The sequence below is a fragment of the Calliopsis andreniformis genome, chromosome 4 (genome assembly GCF_051401765.1).
Source record: "Calliopsis andreniformis isolate RMS-2024a chromosome 4, iyCalAndr_principal, whole genome shotgun sequence".
In the NCBI taxonomy this organism is placed as follows: Eukaryota; Metazoa; Arthropoda; class Insecta; order Hymenoptera; family Andrenidae; genus Calliopsis; species Calliopsis andreniformis.
This window is the reverse complement of record NC_135065.1, coordinates 3,562,336-3,583,870: the sequence shown is the minus strand read 5'-3', so window position 1 is coordinate 3,583,870 and position 21,535 is coordinate 3,562,336. Positions and strand designations below refer to the sequence as shown.

General features: G+C 36.7%; 1 long non-coding RNA gene across 1 annotated transcript in view; it reads right to left on the bottom strand.

The window, feature by feature from the left end:
- LOC143178572 (uncharacterized) overlaps positions 1-16,498 on the bottom strand; it is a 126,103-nt gene extending 109,605 nt beyond the window's left edge. Inside the window, exon 1 of the long non-coding RNA XR_013001811.1 lies at positions 16,441-16,498. This is a non-coding gene — a long non-coding RNA (uncharacterized LOC143178572). The remainder of the gene's footprint in view (positions 1-16,440) is intronic.
- Positions 16,499-21,535: the final 5,037 nt, after the last annotated feature.

Here is a 21,535-nt window from a genome sequence, read left to right as displayed (position 1 = left end):
TAAATATAACTTGAGAAATCCCGCACTAACCAATATTACTAAAGCTTCCCACTTTAGATAGTAATATGGCAAAAATTGAATGAAGCACAATAGTTACTGAACTTACGGTAAGAAAGTACTCGATAATATTTCCAATAGAAGATATGTCTGTATATTCCATTCGTGTTTAAAAATGCAAACTAATTCACATGTAATAATAATTTCAGTAATTAGAAAAAATTAATTTGAAGGACACATATCAGAAGCTTTTCTATTAGAGTCGTTACATTTTCCTTTCTTAACATGTCGGGTGCCATGTGACACGCCGATGGGTCACAGTAAGTATTTCTTTTTAACAGTGCTATTTGTCTCGTGACACACGAGGAACGAAATGCGAAAAACTAGCGTGGCACTCAACGTGTTAATGGAAGTTATAGTTCTTCCAGATTACAGCTAATATCCAGAAAACCTCCACTGTGCTACTACAATACTTTTGCATCTACTTCGTATGTACACGTGTAGATCAACGTGTACGTATGCAGGTCACAGTGTGACCTCTTTTATCCACACATCCATTTTTCTCTGCTACTACATTCAACGAAAGACACTGCATCTTCTATATTTCATGTCTTCCCAAAATTGCTCTCCATATATCTTCACAGTAAAATTTGTACCAACGCAAACTAACATGAAGCTCCGTGAAAGATCAATTAAATAGAAATTCTTAACTTAAATAAAGTTATTCTAGCTACTGATTCGCAGCATTAGGATTAAAGTTGTTAACAACACCCAAATCAACTATTTCAAAACTTATTTACAGCCACAAGACCCAACAGCAATTTTCTTCGAAAACTACAAACTTAATACTCACAATTAAACGGATTACATGTTAGTACACATTAAATGCAAGAACAGTAGTTAGGAAAAAGGAGATAAGAATTGGATAAAGTTAGAATAGCCGTCATCCCAATGTGGAATCATTCGAGGATCGGGTCCAAGGGTCTCCTTCCGATTGTTGAGAAGCAATTATTCGCAAGAACTTTGAAAAAATTACGCGTTTGCACTTTTTTAATTAAATTTCTCGTTCAACGTCGTTCTCTAACCGCGTCGCGGCCACGCGGTGGACTTGAGAACTTTCAGGAATTTAATTGAAGTCCAGGCATCCTGGCCAACCGACCATCCTTTTGGCACAGAGCAAGAGTATTTCCTGACAAATTTGCGGAAAATTTGCTACAGCCCACCTAGGACAAGGCCTGGTTAAGCAACACGCTGCTCCAAAAGTCGCCAGGCGTCCAAGTTCTATCTGTGTCCTCCAGGCGGAGGAAACAAATTTTTAATGAGAAGACCTCGGACGCACTGGTGTACAAAATAAAATATGAAAGAGTGTCCGAAACCCTTCGTTTTCAATTTTTGTGGTAATTGCTGTCGTGAAATTACTTGCCTAAATTGTTTTTGAAAAAGGATAGAGAAATTATGCAGAAGGTAAATAGCGTCCACTAAGATATTTTTTTCATATGATGAATATACTGGGGATGTTTATTCAAATCTCTATTTTTATAAATATTCACAATTCTGAATCATAGAGACAGAGTATATTAAAATCACTGTTTTACCATGTGACTTACACTTTGGCTCTGAGGTCCAGGATTAGAGAAGTACAACGTAATTAGAGATTTCATTCACTCTCCAAATACTGTAAATTGTATTTATCCTTCGACATTGTGTAGAATTTGATACAGTATTATCTGAATTCTGTACGTTTTTGCATATCAACACTTGTCATATATACATAAAGATCTGCAGATTAGTGATGAATAAAAGCAGATTCATTAAACCTTGGAGCTGAACGAGTACACTGTGAATATTTATGTATTTGGAGAAAATAGAAGTGTGCGTAAAAGTATAAAATGCACTTATAGGTATGCACGCAAATATGGAGGTATAAAATTTCTACAGCAAAGAAAAGCTATAATAAAATACATACCCCAGTAACCATGTTTCAGAACCCAGACAATATTTCTAAATTTATTTAATTTTAAGTTTAAATCCTAATGTACTTAATAAAAAAGAATAAAAAAAAGTAGTTCATTCACCTATTGGAATGTAATTCAAGTGTCAGGGTATGTATGTTTAGCTTGCCCACTTACTGAATCATGCGATATCTTAAACGTTCGGATATTAGGTCATTCATCTCATTCACAAGGCGAATCACTATTCAGATTCCATTTCTTTAACACTACTAATAAAATGTGAATTTTCATAAATTTTCGCAGTCTATCGATAAGAATTCTCAAGCAATTCGTTAACATGTAACACAAAAAGACTAAACAGACGTCACACTCACATTGTACCCAAGAGATGAGAGGTCAACATAAATAGCACCGAAGACCAATTCCAAGAAATTATAGGACCAGTGACGCATATAACAAACTGCTATACATACAACGTCGAACATAACAAGAATAAAATCGATACCTTTCGCAAGTATCGCGAGGGAATCATTGATGACGGAAGCCTATTCAAGCACGCTAAAAAGCTCCCGCACGAAGACGAGCTGAAAAATGTTTAGCCCAGGCCGCGACGGGTGGTTTCATAAAAGGGAAACGAAAAAAGTATAAAAAGAAAGCAAGGGCGAGGGCGAAGTCAGGCGATGCGTTCCCACAGAATAGCGATGAAAGTCGAGAGGTTAAGCGTCTTATGGGATTCTTCGAATTCAAGGTGCTTCGTGAGGAAAGTGCCTTTTATGCAGACGTGATCCGCGTGCGAGCTGCGCGAAAATGTGCCATTGATTTTTATCGATGAAAAATACGTTCCCATGATCGGCTATGAACAAAGAGGGGGAATATGGTAACAGGTAAGCAGGTGTTCGCAGCGGCGCAGGAATTGAGGAACACCGGATCGGTTCGAAAAAACTGAAGCTTCAATTTCTTCCTCTTGCTGCAGAACTCTGACTGGGGAACGCAGAAATGCCGAGGGAATTTTTAACAGTTTCGATTTCCGATGAAATATGAATTTTTAATGCGACCCTGGGGCTTTCGGAATAAGCATCGCGCGCAATGATGGAGGACTGCGACATTCCTCGAAAGCGTATTTTACGTGTGTACATTGCGGATTTGCCAAAAACTTAATGAATATTTAGCCGTTTTGAAATTGCTTTTAATGCCTCGTTTTTGGCATGGAGAAATATTTTGAAGTGATAATTTGCAATATAGGTACATTATTATTTAAAAGTATGGAGATACACACGTTTTTGTTTAAAAATCAAACATATTCCTTTGTGAACCATATGAAAGTTATCACAAACAAAAAATACTATATTATTTCACATTTTTGACCTATTTATAAAGTAACTTCACTTTCTAACCACGTATCTCAAGAATTCTTTATTTTTTGAATTAATATTTTTACAGCGGATAGGATTCTACAGAATCATTGTACCAATATTTGCTACGGTTCTGTCACTTATTTTGTATCATTAGTACTTCAGAAAATCAGTAAACATTTTTACATGAAAGTACCTACTAATTTTTCAGAAAAGGTACTTCATGGACCATTTCTAAATGGAGAAGAGTAAACATACGAAGAAAAAGGAAAATGCAGGGCTAAGTAAACAGTGGTACTGCAACTTTTTTTCGTCAAAAATAAATCTATTTCGCCTCGAAATTTTCTGCATTTAGCTACGAAAATCTACCTGCAACCCAACACTATTGCAGAACTCCATTGGCATGCGCGTTTTGTACGTGTTGCGACGCAGGCGCGCAGAAGTTACACGGGCGAAAGGTTCAATTAAAAAACGGATACACGCGAGTACGAAATCGAATTAACCCGCATTTCCACACGCGGAGCCACGCTTTTTTTCTGCATTTTTCCATTTGCCCATCCCCTTTGTTTTTCCGTTAGCCCCGCTCGGCTGCTATTCAGCGCGAAAAGCACGCGCGGGACAACGTGATCGGAATGCTCATTGGTAATTCAGAGTGACCGAGCTGCTGAACTGCGGAGGCCCCCGAGGGCGTCAAGGCGGGATGAAGATACGAAAAGTCGAGCAGAAACTTGGCGCAGCCAATCGCTTCGAAATCGACTTCGGTGAAACATAGCGAGATGAAGAGAGGGCCTGGAAAGGGAATGGAAAATGAGAGAAACGATCGGCCTAAGCAAGACAAGATCCGGGAATGGATTGTGAAAAAGCATTGGGCATTAAAGTACACCCACTGTGATCGAGGTGAACGATAATAGGTGAAGATAAAGAAAATGTACGCGGAGAGGGAATGGTAAATGAGAAAAGCTCAGGGTACATGTATTTTTCAAGGTAGGGATTAAGAGTAATGATTCGTGGAAGAAGACCAGCAGATTATCCCCTTTTTGGGGTCGGAGGTTGGGCAGGGAGAAGATGAACTAGGGCCAGTCAAAAACTTAACGCAATAATGTCTTAACGTTTTTGTACTGCTGGGTTAAGTGGTAGTCATGAATGGAGTAAGGGCATCTCATCCAGTTTAATGTTATAGTAGTATACTGTTACGTCTGCAAAGCTCCTTTGGGTTTGAGAGCTAATCGTGTAACTCTCTCACATGACGACTGAATCGTGTGTGTTATTTTGTTGAAATTATTGTTTTAAGAATTAAAATAATAGTTCCTAGTTGTATTTTAAAGTCTTATGTATACAATAATGTATGTGTTAGCTCTAGGAAGGTTTTATGAGAACTACTCTAGCTGAGAAGTCAATTCCAACATCTTTCGATAAACTTGGGGCTGAAAAAGGGGAAGACGATCTTCTCAGCTTTCTGAAGCCCCTTTTTAGTCGAGACATGGACGGTGTTACTAACCCACGTCAAGAGTTGGTGACCAGCTGTCCACGACTCCTAGCCCTGAAGGCTTATAGCAATAAATCCGCGACTTAATATCTTACATCTTTGCAACGTAACATGTAAGTATCCCCTACGCTATTGTGTACAGCTAGTAAGTTGGCAGATTAAAAAAATGTGGGTTTAATTGATCGTGGCGAAATAAAGTTGCCTACATGAATACAATTATACAGTTGGGTCATGTGAACCTTCATTATGTATTAGAATCGGTTAAATATACTAATCGGTAACTATAGCGGCGACACAGGTGGATTTAAGTGTCGTCCCAACAACTTCCTAGAGTACATGATGAGACTTGCCTCGAGTCATGCTCGCGATTAGTGACGGAACCAGACCACTTCGAATTATTTTGACTCTTATTCAATCTTCAAAGAGGCAAAGAGGTTCGAAGTAAGCCCAAGTAATTTCAAACCATGTCTCGAGACATGTCGCAATGTAAGTCTCATCGTGTGGAGGATGCTTTATTACGAAGTAAATGTTGATATTTTCTTAGTAATGAACCGGGTTAGTAAGCAAAGTATGTTTAGGATCACATGTTGTGCTTGGATTGCACACAGAAATAAACTTCTCGCTGCATCTTAATACATGTACGTATACTGACAATGAGAGTACAGAACACGTTTTAACTGACTTTTACAGAAGTGACAAAACAGTACCAGTTAAAATTTAGACTTTAGAGCTGTGTCAGATAAGTTGGTCTTGTCGCGTAGCGAACCCTCTTACATTATTTGTCGTAGCAGCAGTAAATATCCAAGGAACCGTTACTTGCCAAAATTTAGTTTATTAGCTGTCGACACGTTGTACCAGGGTTTGAATTTAGTCATAATTTTTATGTTTTCCATATGTTCACTCCAAGTCGAGGTGCTCCTTGGTTTTTTATTGCTAGCTGTAAATCATTAGTCGGATTAGCGGCGTGGGTCATCGGGGATGCAGTCGGTAACTTCCGATGACCGTTGGAAAAACCCAGAAATTCCCACTTCTAGCTTAATTCTGTCAACCCCACTCCGTTTGAACTCTGTTTTCTTGTTACCCCCTCTTTTTTACAAGGACCAATGAGATGTACGCTTAATTTGAAACAGCACAACCTAACGTATAAATATGAAGACTGCCGCGAGAATTTGGTGATTTTGCTTCGTATTTGTCCGACAAACCAGAATAAAGTTCATTAGAGAAAAGGTTTTGAATCGCTACAACAACAATTTATACAGTCCACTATCGAACTAAAAGTATTCGCACAAAGTTAATTCGGCGTGCGAAGTGTAAGTTCATCTATCTCATAAGATAGAAAACGCACACAACAGGTCTAACAATATTCGACGTCCCAGCATTTACATCGAAATTGCAAAGGTAACTATGTTTAAAAGTTCCACTATCACATTTACTACATTGATTTACTGCACAAAATGTTCTAGGATATATGCATGTGTTTCATAGAAGTTAAACATTTATCCTAGCAGAAGTTTATACGAATGTGCGTACTCAAGGGTATACTTAACATATGGTTATCGATTAAATGCACGTTTGAGACTGCTATTTTATATGCAGATGAAATTTATAATTTTCATGAAATTCGTACATACATAATCACATACAGTGATGCCTGTTTTTATCAGTGCCATTTTCCAAGAGATAATATTGGCAAAGACAGCTGTTTACTGTCTATTCATAAACATTATGTTTATATACTTCAGCACACATTATTGCTAGTGAAAAGGCGCATCATGTTGATCAAAATCGATGTCAGTGCAATTCCACATTCGCGAGTATACCTGTCAAAACAGAGATTGGTGAATCTGCATGGATGTAATAATTGTCGCTGGAACATTTTTTAGTAAGTTCAAGTGCCTTCGATATAATATACTTCAATATCAATCAAACATGTTGTACAATCACTTATATTCTATACAAACAATCTCAGCGACAATATAAAAATTGATATGAAAATATATGCAGGTACATACTCATCAGAAGACAGAATACCTTTAACTATCAGATCGAACACAATTAAGTTACGATTTCTATAAAATACTTAGAAAATCTATTTTTTCATTTCCTTAAAGTAGTAGGCAGTAATTATTATTAATAATTTAATCCTGGCTAATATTGTTCATTTGAAGTACTTACACGATTTAAAAGAAATATAATTACAAACAATTTCATCAAACATTTTAAAAATCTTGACAAAATATTCAAGATGATAAAAATGACATTCCTTTTTTATTCCATTCTGTGTGTCGATTTCGTTATCTAGCTACAGTTAGGGAATGTCTTTTATGAATACTGAATTAAAAGGTAAATACTTCAAAAGCTAATAAGTCAAACGTACTTCAATACTTTCCACTCCAGCATTAATTGCTAAAAAAAAGTAAAGTTAATCTTCAGATTCCCCTTACACATGGAATCAGAAAGAAACAATTCTTATTACATGATATTCCTTGAAACCACGATATTCTACCCCACCATTTCCCCTTTTGCTCCCTGAAATAGCAAAAATGTTTCAAGTGAAAGAAGTCAATAAATCATCCTCCACTATATCAGCCAAGATCAAACAAGATAGAGTCCCATTATGCAAAAATCCTTTCCTATTACTTTTCTATTACTTCGAGCAACGAAAGCTGCATCACGCAAATGCGCCACAAAGGCATACACAACAATTTCCAGCGGTCACTGAAAGAAGCGAAAATATGTTCACGTCTCCGATGAAACGCGAGAACTCCGTCAGTAATCCGTTAATTACACAGGAGATCGAGTTTGAACCGTAGCGATAAAAGGGATGCGAGGAGTCAAAGGCACACGACACCGAGAAAAGAAACTTGATCCGACGGACGCGAAAACGCTTTCGCCTGTCAAGGTCCGACCAAAGCTTTGGAACCGAGGACTCGGAACGCTTGGCATTTTATATTAAAATCCTTTCTCCCATGTCAGTCCGATATCCCCAGTACCCATCCACCACCCCTACGTTATTCCCCCAACGCGTACGCTAACATTACCAACCCTCAGACAGCCTATCCCTGTGTTCGTACATGTGCGTGCAACTGGAAACTTTTCTAGAAATTTCCCGTACTCGCCTCCACATTCCCTTCCAATTACGGTTAAATGCGTATCGTGATTGCTCCCCCCTCGCCTCCCCCCACCCTTCGCCGCTCATTCTTTCCACCATTTTATTATTGTTTCTGGTATTTCTGTTCCACGCGAACGACTGGGACTTGAAAAGATTACCAGCATTTCGGGCTAACGACGAGAAGTGTCGTGGACGTGGACAATTTATCTACCGTAATTTCGAAGTAACCGAGGATTAACCCGTTACACTCGAGAGTTTTTCTCTTCTAAGCCCGTAATCTTAGTTGAAATTTCAACCTTAAAATTAAAACAACCGTTTAATCGCGGACGTGTCTTTGCCGAGGCGTTTCCCTGGCCCCTCGGGATTGATCTTGCTCGCCTTGGACAGGGCAACTTTGATAACACCATCGTGAATAGAACTCGCAAACTTCTCAGAAAATGTTATCCTTGCGTAACATCGGGCGAGGAATGAACCACGAATATTGGAAAAATTGGAGTGAAAGTTATGTTAGATTGGAGCGAGATAAATAGTACTTATGACTTGGTACTGATACAACTTTATTAAAACTGAAAAATCGAGGTACACTCAGAGTTGTTATTTGAGAAAGTTTCGTTCCCTGATTTTCTAGAAATGAGTTAGCTGGAGGTTCCTTTTTTAATCAATTTTCCAGAGGATACGAAAATCTTAGATGGTAGCAGACACTCATTTACATATCGTATGGGTGAGTAAGAACTAGAATTTATGTCTGACTTTCCTTATTTCTGGTCAAGACATTTACTAGAGAAAATTATAATCAGATATATAATCCAGATATCTAGGTCATTAGTTCCTCCATGTATTCACATTTTGTTTCTAATCTTGTCACCGTCTAAGCTTATACCTAGAACGTAGTATACCAACGATTTTCGAAAATGCAACCTTCCTTGTAGCTTAATACCCTTGTATTAATACCCTTGTATCTATTTAATATACATATCGATTCCCCTAAAACGATATCCCGTTCGGTAGCTCGCAACAAAGGTCCCAAATTACACACTAGTTTCTGTTAACGCTTGCTAAACGAAGACACGTGAGATTCGTTGTGCGCCGTGGAAAGAAGTCCACGACGGAAACAATGTGGTATCAGAAATGATGAGAGATTCGCAAACAGTGCACGAGGTCAAGACAAATAAACAACTCGAGGCTCATTGTCAGTGAGCCATGGTATATTCGAAAGGCTCGAATCTGAACAGCAAAGCACTTAGTCGCAACGCTTACTAGCACCATTCTTCGCAGAATAGAACGGCAGGGAAATTCAAAAGCGCATGTTTGTCGTCCACTTGGCGAACCCTTTTAGAAATTGGCCTGGTGTCGCTCGAGAATTTCAAGACTTTCCATCGTGGACCTGTCCTGCGCCACACACGCAGAGGACACTGGAGAAATTAAATCAAGCTATATTTGTCCTTTCTTTGTTGGGAGCCACGAAACAGCCGTTATTACATACTTTGTACACAATGCTACCCATGGAAGACAGATACGTGTTCAGCGCTTGTTGCAACTTGCGCGAGTGAAATCAAAGAAGTGCATTCTTTAGAATTTTTCATACACGAGACTAATAAACAAAATATGAACGTTATTAGGGCGTGATGGGAATAATACGTGGAAAATTCATGTGGCTAGTAATTCTAGGTACATTTAACATGGCAGAAACTGATATACTTAGTTTCGTGTGACAGAAATGAGAAGAAATGTTGTACAAGTATTTGTCTAAAGATAAATGTACAAAACTTACAACAGAAGAATTAAACATCTAGGTAAAAGCAGTTCCTTGACTCTATGCATTCTGAGTACGCTAAATATTTCATGCAGAAGTTCTAACTTATGTATATAGGAAATTCGAAACATAAGTATACCTTTATTGCAACAACCTTCACAACTAAGTACTTTGCAGTTTCGTGCGAGAAGCCTATATCCTTCACTGTAATAGCACTACATCAGTGTCTCGAAAGTATTCAATTCGATTATTTTCACCGAGGAAGTGTGACGAAAAGAGCAGTGTTCAGAAACTTTGAATGGTCCTTGAAAGCACCTTGCACAGTGAGTATCAGGAAATGGAACGTGAAAATGAATACTGGCTGCGTCTCCATGGCACTACTTCTTTGCCATATCTCACCCGAATATTTCACCCAGCAAACGAATAGTCTCCAAACTTAAAGTAGACGAAACTGATGTATTCACATACGTTCAGAACTTTTCTCATTATGTAACGAAATAAAACACTTACAGTTTATTACACAAGAAAACTTCTACGTGTCTTCATCGATGAAATGCAAATCCATAAACTTCTGCAAATTTTCTATTCACAAAAAGTTTAGAACTGTCAAGTGCAGCATAAGGATTTGCATCCTGCTTAATACTTAAAATAGATGCTTTTGTCTTTTACAGACATGCAAGGTCTGTTTATCTAATTTCTTTTTTAAGATTTTCAGAATTGTTTAATAAACTAGGATAAACAACTCTAATTAAACACTACTCTCACTTATGTCTTATGTGATTACCTTCATGCCATCATTATTTTAGGGTAACATAGAATACAGATTTCAGGAAGAAAAGAATAATCCATTACTGAAGATATTTAGACACTCTTCAATCTACTTCACATATATTATATATAACATATCAACATTTGCAGTAATTCAAGTTTCATGTACTCACAAAAATGTATAACAAAAACAACGATCAGTATGTACTAATATTTTTCTCGATACAAATTCGTGACATTTTTCGAAAGTGGCCCTTTAACATCAATATTTGAATAATTTTTAACCCTCTATCTTTAATGATATTCAAGCTTCTATGAAGCGACATATGTACCTTATAACTTCATAATAATATCTATGCACAATGAAACTAAACTTTTAGCTTATACAGAGATAGCCTAGAGTAAAACTGACGAGTGAGTTAAGAACTGCTTCCTGGTTATCGTGTGATCGTATATTGCGCGAATCCTGCCCTTTTTAACAATCGCCCAGTTTTCGGAAACGGGACAGTGACTAGCGTAAGGTATGTATATCCGTTGGACAGATTCCAGTACGCGGGTGCAGCAGCTTTGGGGTAGAAATACAGCGACGGTTGGAGGGTTGGTATTACTGACATTAGCGTCGCCCAGTAACTCTTTCGAAATAGGCTTGGCACGCTCTAGACTTCGGCAACCACGGTTGACTTCCTACACCTTGCTTGAATCACGCTTCGAAATTTCGCATATCCATGCTCGTATCCGCGCCACCCTTAACGCCCTCTATTGTCTAAGCTACTCCAATATTCTGAATTACATTATTCGATCGAACGTGCTTTCGGAAGAAACGTTACTGCCTCGAACCAATCTGAAGACTTTCATTTCTAGTTGTAAAACAGTTTGCATTTATTTATGTGTAATTATTCGTGGACTGATCAATACTCTACACAGGCACTCTCGCTCATAAGTGTTAGAACACTTGACATATTTGCATTTAAATCTAAAAAAAGAAATAGTCTTTCAGGGAAGAGTTAGTATTTTTTTCAATTAATGGTACATGTATGAAAGAAAGAATTATGTATTCATAGCCTGAAAATCTCGCGAAAAAAAGATATTAAATTTTTAAAGTTTTTTTCGACACAGAAACCAAAGTCAAAGCGTGATATGTTTGTACATTGATGCAAATGAAGATAATGAATTATTACTTGTCGAACTTATCAGATTCGTCATAAACCAAAAGGAATACACTTTTTTTATAATTCTTAATACAGAATAACTAATATCATCATTTTTATATCGTATAACTAATACTGAAAAGATGAAATTATACATACTATGCGATTACTGTGGTTAAAGGTTCATAAACAAAACAAATAACAAAATTACAGATGTTCTGACACTTATGAGCTAGAGTGTACATACCATCTCTCATATTTTGAGCAAGTTTTGTATTTTGTTTCTAAAGATATGTCTACACTGAGGCAATAACGAGCAACATTTATTCTCTTCTTCTTTGTAGTGTGTAACTAAAACATTATGCATTTTCAAGCACATGCAGTTGGACTTTTCACTGTCTTTGTGTCCAGACAACAGTGTAGACATAGCTTAAGCGTTCATACTTAATAGTTTTGCTACTCAAGTTTATGAGTAAAGTGTCTTGAAAGAGTATTATAATAATCAAGTATTTAGCTTGAGAAATTTTTATTTTTATTGTAAAATTCAAAACGAAATCTAAACTTAACAGCACCACAAGTTTTTACATACTCATTAACTTACACATTAACAATATATATCGTACTCAAATTCAATGAAAAGAACATGTACATGTTTGGCCAGAAATGTTACATCAAACACTATAAAAAGTTATTATGTACTAACTCATTCTCATTGCATATCAACATTTCAACAACATCATAATAATCCTCCCCTATTCAATTTCCCCGAACTTCATTCCGTCGTTGAACTCTAACCTTTGACAAAAGCCAAATCAAACGTCCCAATTCTTGCAACCAATAGTTATTTATTTTGCATAAGATCCCTCCGCTCTAAAATGTGCCTAAATTAATTTCTGCCAGAATTCACTTAAGAAAAACGCTCAGTCCAGGCATTGGAGTATCTCGTTTCCTTTGATAATCAATTCTCCTCCGTGCAAAATTTAACTCCGTTAAGCGGAAAATTTAGGTCTGCATAATTATCCATCCTACGTGTCCAACTATTCCTTTTTTTCCTTTCGAATCTACGCATTTAAAGCTCCACTTATGAAATGCAACTAATTAAGGTCGCATTAACCCGGTTTTAAAGAACTCTCCCCTATTAAAGGGGCACTGACGAACCCAGAAACGGTATGCCAGATAAGCATTCGTATTTCCGTCGAAATGAAAAAAAAAAAAAAGCACCTGTTCCGCGACATTCCAGATAAAATGGATTTTATACGTCTCCGGGGACATGAATATTTCACATATTCGATCTCAATGAAAATCGTCTCGAAGGTGCGTCGAAAATGCGGCTCTCCTGAGGCATAAATCGGAAATGCATTTTGTCGAACCTCGATAAATTCTTTTTTTCTTCGCTCCCACCTCCCTTCTTTTTTTATTTTTCGAAAACTCAGGGTTTCGAACGTTTCGATGAAACGCGTGTCGCACACCGGAAGGTTTTGCATTTCTATAAATCTGCGCCCGTTGAGCCGTTCCTTTTTTAAATTTCGTCTCGTCGCGGTGTGCCTCGATTGAAACGCTCTCGCGTGCAGGTATCGTCAGGCTTCGTTTTACGTTTCCACAATGTTACACTTCGTAGCGGTATTTGCATTCATTCTCGACCCTTTCTTTCCAAACGCCCGATAAAGTGCAATTACCATGACGATATCTGTTCAATCGTATTTGCAACTATGTGTTGAGGTTTTTAGGTACCCTAAGGAGAAACTAGCTTTACTTTCGTGTAGAGATCAATTGTAATTGGTGGAACAGTACTCTTACATTTTACTGAGTGTTCTTTTTGTCAGAGAGCATCATTTACTTATATAAGTGCACTCTCGAATATATTAGTAAATATATAAATTTTAATTCAATATGTGCCAGGTATTATAATTTAGTATACACACATCTAGAATTTCTTTGATAAATTACAGTAGACTAAACTTAATCATATAAATCATAGTGCTTAATATAAGCGCTATGATAAAAAATGACGAAATTTGGAAGATGGATGAACAGTAATAAATATATGAATCTTATTAATAATGCAATAAATAGTCATACCAAGGTAGCTGCAGGGTATGATTTTATATTGAATCAAAATTGTGCTTTCATTTATTCTGTGGAGATAGTGAAAACGTTTTTACGCTGTTTGTATTCATTCTTCTTCATTCATGCCTTTGATACCATCGATAATACATGTTTCAGTATTTAGTTCACGCTCCAAAAAAGTACTTTTTATAATAACTAAAAGCTTTGAAAAATGACAGTGTTATGTCATCGGTGAATATTTGTTTTCTACTGAACTAAGATTGAAAGTTATTTTTCTTGCATTTTCTCTTAAGAGTTCAGCGTAAAAGATATCAGAAACTGTCTTGAGTCGTTAAGAAAACTCAATTTTCACAAAAATGTTACAAAACTCCTCCATGTTCTGAATATTTCAATTATAAAGTTAAAACATGTACTATTATGAAAATGAAGAATATACCCATATAATGTAGTATAGAACAAGCACATTATTCTTTAACGCCATGTACATTAACCCTAGGAAGCACCAGTAGAAGAAAATGCTCACAAACTTTTATATAGGTAACTTAAGTCGACTTTTTTACAACTTATGTACGCTTTTAAAGTAATTGAAATATAGAGAATATTGTCGAATAAAAGATATAACAAAAACCAATTATGCTGGAAACTGCGATGCTGAAAGAGGCGACTTAATCTTCGACTAACTTTTTATTTGTTTTATAACTGTTCTAGTCATGACAAATGCAGATCTTGTTTAACTTTATTCTGATTGTTCTAGTAATGGACAATTTTGATAGAATTATAACTATTAGTTCAATTCAACTATGGCTAAATAATTAGCATGACTATACATTGAACTACACTACTAAAATTTTCAGTTAGGCGTTTCGTTATTAGTTAATCTTTCACTGTTATCTTCTCTCTTCCAAAAAGTAGTTTCAAATGATAGCCTATTTTTTCAGACTTTTATTCATTAAATTTTGAATAAAGGGTGACGTTCCATTTTTATTGAAAGTGAAAAAATGTTCCAGTTTAAAAGGAACTTTTGTTCTGCTGAAAAAATCACACCTGCACTAGATGACCAAGCAGATTGCCTGTTAAACGGATACAGAGGCTTTAACGCTTCCAAAAATGTACGATGCTTTCAGCATGGATTTTAATATTTGTTGATTATACCTGTTATAATATCTATTAATTACCATGTTTTAACTTTTCAATTATCTTAAGATAAGTAGAAAAATTCAAATGTGTTTAATTAAAACTGCGTCTATTAGGTCCGTGTACAAAATTATTAATGAAGAGAAAGATCACAGAAATTTGATAAAAAAAAGAGTGAAGTACATCCAAACATACTAATTAAAATAGAAAAATGGCGAAGTCGTCTTGTTTGACTCAAATAAAATACATAATTATAATCAGTCGCATCTATATGTAGGTATATTCTACTTTAAAACTTTTGTAAATCGAGGAAAAATGTAGCAGCTAAAAATGAAGAATATTTCAAAAATGAAAAACTTGTAAGTCATACTCAAAGACTCCAAGACAGAGTGAAAAAACTGTAGACAGTAATCTATATGTATGCAATCAGAGTATGAAAGATCACAGCAAGATGTAGACAAATACATTGCAAGAAGTTTTCATACTCCAAATTCTAAGAAATAAACGCTAGCACGAGAATTCTAAAAATTTAGAATTACCTAGGCAAATATGTGAGTTACTGTACTCATATTATTTTCACAATCATACAGAATAATAAAATAGGATATTAAAAAGTTTAATTAAAGATTTAAAAAACACGATTTTTCCTATCCAAATGTAGTTTCTAAAAGCAAAATAATTTTCTTTGTAAGAATTCAGTAATTGATTTCATTTAGTTTATTGTATACCAAATCAAACATGTATTACAAAAGCGACACGACTAAAAAATGTGTTTTTCAAAGAAAAAAAACAAGAAAAATAGGTTTCATTAAATACGATGGCAGTCGAGCAGACATTATTTTACCATTGAAAGTAAACCATATTATGCGAGACTTATTTTTAAGGTCAAAAAACGGAACTCTTCACTAATATGGTTACTCATGTATTCCTAATGCTTTACACTTCGTTTACTCTCATTAACCCTTTCCACTTCAATCAACTCCCATTTCATGAATGCTGGTTACAATTAAGATCTCAGTTTATAAGGGACAATAAATCTGAATGTCATCTATTTGATGTTCAAAGATACATAACATTGTATCTACAGGAATATAACATAATTACTAACAGTATCCTTAAATATACAACAATTTTCAAATGCAAACATACAGAACGAGTGAAACATATGAGGGATACACTTAATATCTTATCTGTAGAATCATGAATTCCAGTAGAAGAATCAGTGTATATTACCAACCAATCGATTAATACAAGAAAGAGGAATTAATATTTAAAAAATGAATCAAAACCACAAAATAAACTATTTTCACTCCTTTTCGAAATATTCGCGGAAACAAAGTTTAAAGTATCGATCGATGCTAGCTTAATTTAAAATATGAAGCACAGCTTGTCTTACTATATACTGCTTCTGCAATCTTTATAAATTTTCAAACAAATGAAAACTATCATGAATAATGTAAAATATTACCGTTAAATTATGAAATATTCTCATTTTAAATAGTAGCTACAATTTAAAAATCATAAAATAGCGTGAAACTGTGGAAAAATGGCACGTGGCAGTTAACATGTTACATATTTCCTCATTTGCTTCATAACTCTCTATTTCCTGGTAATTTTAACGTAACGTTTAATAATACGAATAAAAAAAATGTATTTCATCCACGAACTTACCAAAACACAGAGCTGGATCATTCAAGTCGTCGAAACGATTAATGCCCACGAATCGCCGACAAGTTCCTCGACAACAATCATACTCTTCTCAACACAAATACATTTCGCCGTAATCCAGTCACCGACTACCAAATTCGTCAACGATTGCCGGTGTTTCACGAATTCCCTGGTTTACACTTCGTTACACAATACAACACTGACACACTGGCTGATGATTAGCAGGAACGTTTATTTAATTTGCATTACGCGCTCACGTTGTCACAGTTATACGGGACTGGTTCAGAACGTTTGCTCAGAAGCGCATTCAAACGAGTTAGAACGCAGCATGATATCACTCTAGGAGAATCCTAGCACCTAAGGACAATCCTGCACACGTATATCCCATTTGACTTTCGCTCTTAGTCCCAGCTATTTTTCAGGGTCGCGTAAAATATTCAATTTTTTCAAACGCCTGGATCACGTAACTGTTACCACTTCTGGCAATGGTTCTATTAAGAACTGAACGAATAGTCCCCACTGCAGATGGAGATTAAATGGTTCATTAAATGTGGGATTTATGAACTGGCAACGTGGAAAACCTTTCGTGAATAATGTGTGAATTAAGATTATTACTGGTCTATATATGCACGAGTTGATTCTTTCGACGTAAGGCTTTAAACCAACTCAGCATCTGGAAGTGTCGTAATTATAAGACACCGTTAATTGAAATCTTCGCGGTGATTAACATTAAACCAATTAGCACCAGAGTGTCAGAGAATAGCTAACTGTAGCGACATGAATAGAAACGGATTCATAAATATGTCGAGTCTAACGCAGTTCAGCAGGAGAGATAATTGCAATTGACGAAGGTGTAGCAGCCTGTATAGCTGAGTGTCGACTGTATTTGACAGTCTTTGTTCTAGACACTAGCATCCCCAGTTATATAAATTTGAAGAGGTATAAACATTAACTTATTATCCTGTATTATAACATACATCTATCAAATATATTATTATTAGGCTGGTTAATAAGTTTTATTGTATTTTTCACTAAAAAGAAATTTCATTTCTACATCTTCTAAATACTATACACGAATTTTCTTGACTGTCTTCGGTTATGATAATCATATTATTTTTTATCTACTTAAAAATATAAAAAAGTAGCCCATAATGCCTAACAAAAAACTCAGCAGCGTGTTTCAGTCAAATATAATAACAATTATTGTTGAATTTTCAGTTAATTGTAAATACAGTCCCCATAAATGTCCTTGCGTTCTAAATTCACTGCTACTTCAACAGTTTCATGGAGTAATAAGAAACGAATTTCTTTCTCAAGCCACTTTCAAAACTAACCACCAGAATCTACCCTAAAACCTTGGACCACAAAGTACAAGCTCACCATCAACGTCAAACTAAGAACTCATTTCGAGTAAACACTGTAACCGACACCTAAAAGGTCAGAGACACCCATCACAGTTCAAAATTGGAGTCTAAACCACGAGAAAGTATCGCGGCAATTGGAGCTTAATTGCTTGGCGCCACAAAATGACTGTTCGATTTTATTAGTCGTCTCGCTCGAACCGGAGTGGACACGTACAGCTGACAGGGATTTTTGTCGGATAACGTTATCTCTTTCATGCTGGCAGGACCCGTCGACAATGTTGATTACGCGGCTTAATTGCAAATTATTGGCTCGCTGCGAGATCCAATCACGTGGCTCCATTCAGGGTCCGCGACCGCGAAATCGCTGCGTTCCAACGCCTTCCCTGCTCCGATATTTATCGCGATCCTCTTCGATCCTTCGCGGATTCTTCTTTATTGCTCCGCCTGGCTGAACCTTGAACCCTCTCCCAATAGAAGTCTATGCTCGTATTCCTTCGTAAATAGAATAAAGTCGCTCGGTTCAGTCTCGAGAAACGATCTCCCCTGTGAAATACATTTAAGTCTAGACGGGAAGAGCAACGAGCTTCGGCGAAAACAAGGAAGAATCACGCTGGACTGCATCAGAAAGCTAACTATCCGAAATATTTCTCATGTCGCCATGAATATTCATCTACGGCTCATAATCACCGAGGCTTTTAATTCCAACCTAATTTTCATCCCGAGTGGATACACGCGAGGTAAACTGAAGGGAAAAAATGTTGAATATATGAAGAAGCAAAATTTGATTAAAAAATGAAGCTGAATTACATAAAACCGTGGTGGATACGAGAAACAATTACTCTGCAGGTAACCCAGTACAACGTTAAGCGTCGAATTGAAGCTTATCAAAAAGTGAAGCAGTGACTGAAGAAACAAAACGTAAAAAAGAAGCATAGTCGCCACAGTTCGTTAAATCTAACGAGCAAAAACTAATTGAAATTAATTGTCACGTGCCCAGGACTTGAAATACGGCGCGTTCACGGCGCGCTATGCGTCGAGTTTCATCACTGAAAAACTGCCTCGACTCCTCTACGCGTAACGCAACACTTAATTGCAGTGATTCTATTATCCCCCTATCACAACTAACCCAAAATTCCTCAGAATGCAAAACCCTGCATTACTAATTAGCCAGAACGATTCCCACGCAAACAGTATTTCACACTCAACACGTGACCCTCAAAGTACGTCGTCTGCTCGCATCTAACCTAACCTTTCGCGATCCCTCGACTCACGCTCTGCCGCTGAACAAAAACCACGACCCGCGACAATACCTTCCACGTTCGAATGCGCTTCTCGTATATACTTTATCATGCACTTCGTGACACTGCATTAAACTCCATCTGCACCACTGTGCGCGATCAGATCCTCGTGACTCCTGCCGACGTGAGACGTCACAGCGCGACACGCTTCAATGTAGCGCCGTTTGAACACACTTCACTTTTCAAATGTTTTACAGAAATGATCGATGCACTTTTTCGTCGCACGGTGACAGTGTTCGCCTCGTGGCATCGAGAGGATGTGAACGGCGTTAAATCACTACTAAGGATCGTCAACGACGATGACACACGGCACACGTCAAAGACGAACCGCGTCACACGCGAGACCGCGGCAAACACGCGCACCGAGCGCTGGGCGACGAATGAACGAAAGCGCCGCGGCCGAAACTTCGCGAGCCCCACCGCCCTTTCGACGCTCGCGAAGTAATGCGCGACGCTGGCCGATCGCCGCCGAGCCCCGCCGAGGTTGCACGAAGATCGATGGTCGGGGTTCGGCGGTGTTGCTACAAGATAATTAATCGGTGGAAATATAATGCTCGATCGTGGCTTCTACCCCCGATCGCAACTGTTTTATTAAACGCGCTGTGGAGGTGCTTACAAAAGGGGCGCGCGATTTTACGTCGATCGTCGCGATTACTTTTTCGCGCTGCAATGGTGTTAATAAAAGTTTTTCGTCTGCGCCGTCCTCGGCTCGGTTTCTTCGTTTTTCGCGAACGAGCGCGCTCCAGGCTGGAGTTACAGGCTGGTTTACGGCTTCGATGGGAACGATTTGAACACTTGATGCGATTACGGAGAGACGTGGGGTGTCTGTTGCAAGGGGATGGAAGGATGTTACTTTCGGTGAGTGTTTGCGCTTCGATATGTATAGTATTGTTCGACGTAACGATTTGAATGTGGGGAGAAAAGTGTGGAGGTTATTTAACTTGATCTGGGGTACGTGTACCAATTACTGTGCAATTAAGGTTAACTTTCTCAGTTTTGATTAAATTAAACGGTGCTTCGTTGTTTCGTTCCTTTCAATGTATTTCAATTGAGTTCTGGTATTTTTTTTAGTAATGGGAACTATTTCGTAACTAAAATATTAGGAACGCTTTAAATGTTAATTAAAATACAAAGAAAGCTTGGGCACCAATTACTGGCACACGTAGAAATGAAGGGGACATATATTGTGTGCCAATTACTGCACAGTTGTGTTTTCAATGTCCTAGAAGTATAAATATATTATGTTTTATATGAAAAATCTTCATGTCTGTAGAATGGGGCTCCAAATTATTATATCACCTCTCTTTTATTTCCATGTGTAACAAGTTATAGTATTTTTAAACTGAAAACAAAGTTTTATTTAAAAAAATTTTCAGTTTGACAGTGCATCATTTTATATTACGTGGAAAGAAAGGAAAGTCACAGTAATCGGTCACCTCACACTAATTGACACTCTTACTCTATTCCCGAAGACACTTGTTATTTGTCTTTGTTTTTTTTTTTTTTTTTATTTATATTCTATATTACATTGTATTACACTATACACAATCCAAAATAGCATACAATAAGAAATTGATATCAGGCATACTAAATTTTCATTATGCATTGAAATTTGATATAATAATATCAGGGTGGATCATATGGTCTTGTAATTATACAATGCTAAAAAAATTATGGCTTAGAAAAATTTGGGAAAAAATTGGCCAACTTTGACTGACGATAAGTCCACAAAAAATTATCTTTAGATGATAATTTTTCTTTTAAATAAAGGTTGGAATCTTTATTTGAAGTTAGTATTTCTCAATTTTAAGCTTAATGCAGCCTTACGACTCTAACTCTTTAAATCTGAGGGTATTTATCGTATTCAAAAAATTACGAAGTCTGACGAAACGTACAGATTTATTACAATTTTTTCTGGAATGCCATTTACAGTTGTATACATATATCTCACACGTTTCCCTTCAATTAAGAAGAAAAAGCAAGTCGCTACGACGTTTTTTCACAAAGCTATAGCACTTTAAAGCAACCCATGCATTTTCGTCATGTGTACCTCTAGGAGATTTTAAAATTCTGTAACCTCACGAAAAAAAATCGACTTACTCCTTTTTTTAAATTAAAGAGGAAGGTTCGAGCTTTCTGCAGCTGAAAACAGAGAAAAAAATTTTAGCAGATTTACGCATTCCGTCAAACTTTGCAAGTTTTAATAGGACAAACATGCCCTCAGATTTAAGGGGTTACAATAATAGAGATATATTTAATTTAAAATCGATATATAGTAACCTAAAGCAAAAATCTCAGATTTTAATTTAGAAGGAAAATCAGTATCCTATTATGATTTTTCGTGAAATTATCATCAATCAAAGTTGGCAAATATTATTTCAAAATTTTTCTATGGCACAATTTTGTTGAGTAGTACAAAACTTCTGTAGGAATATT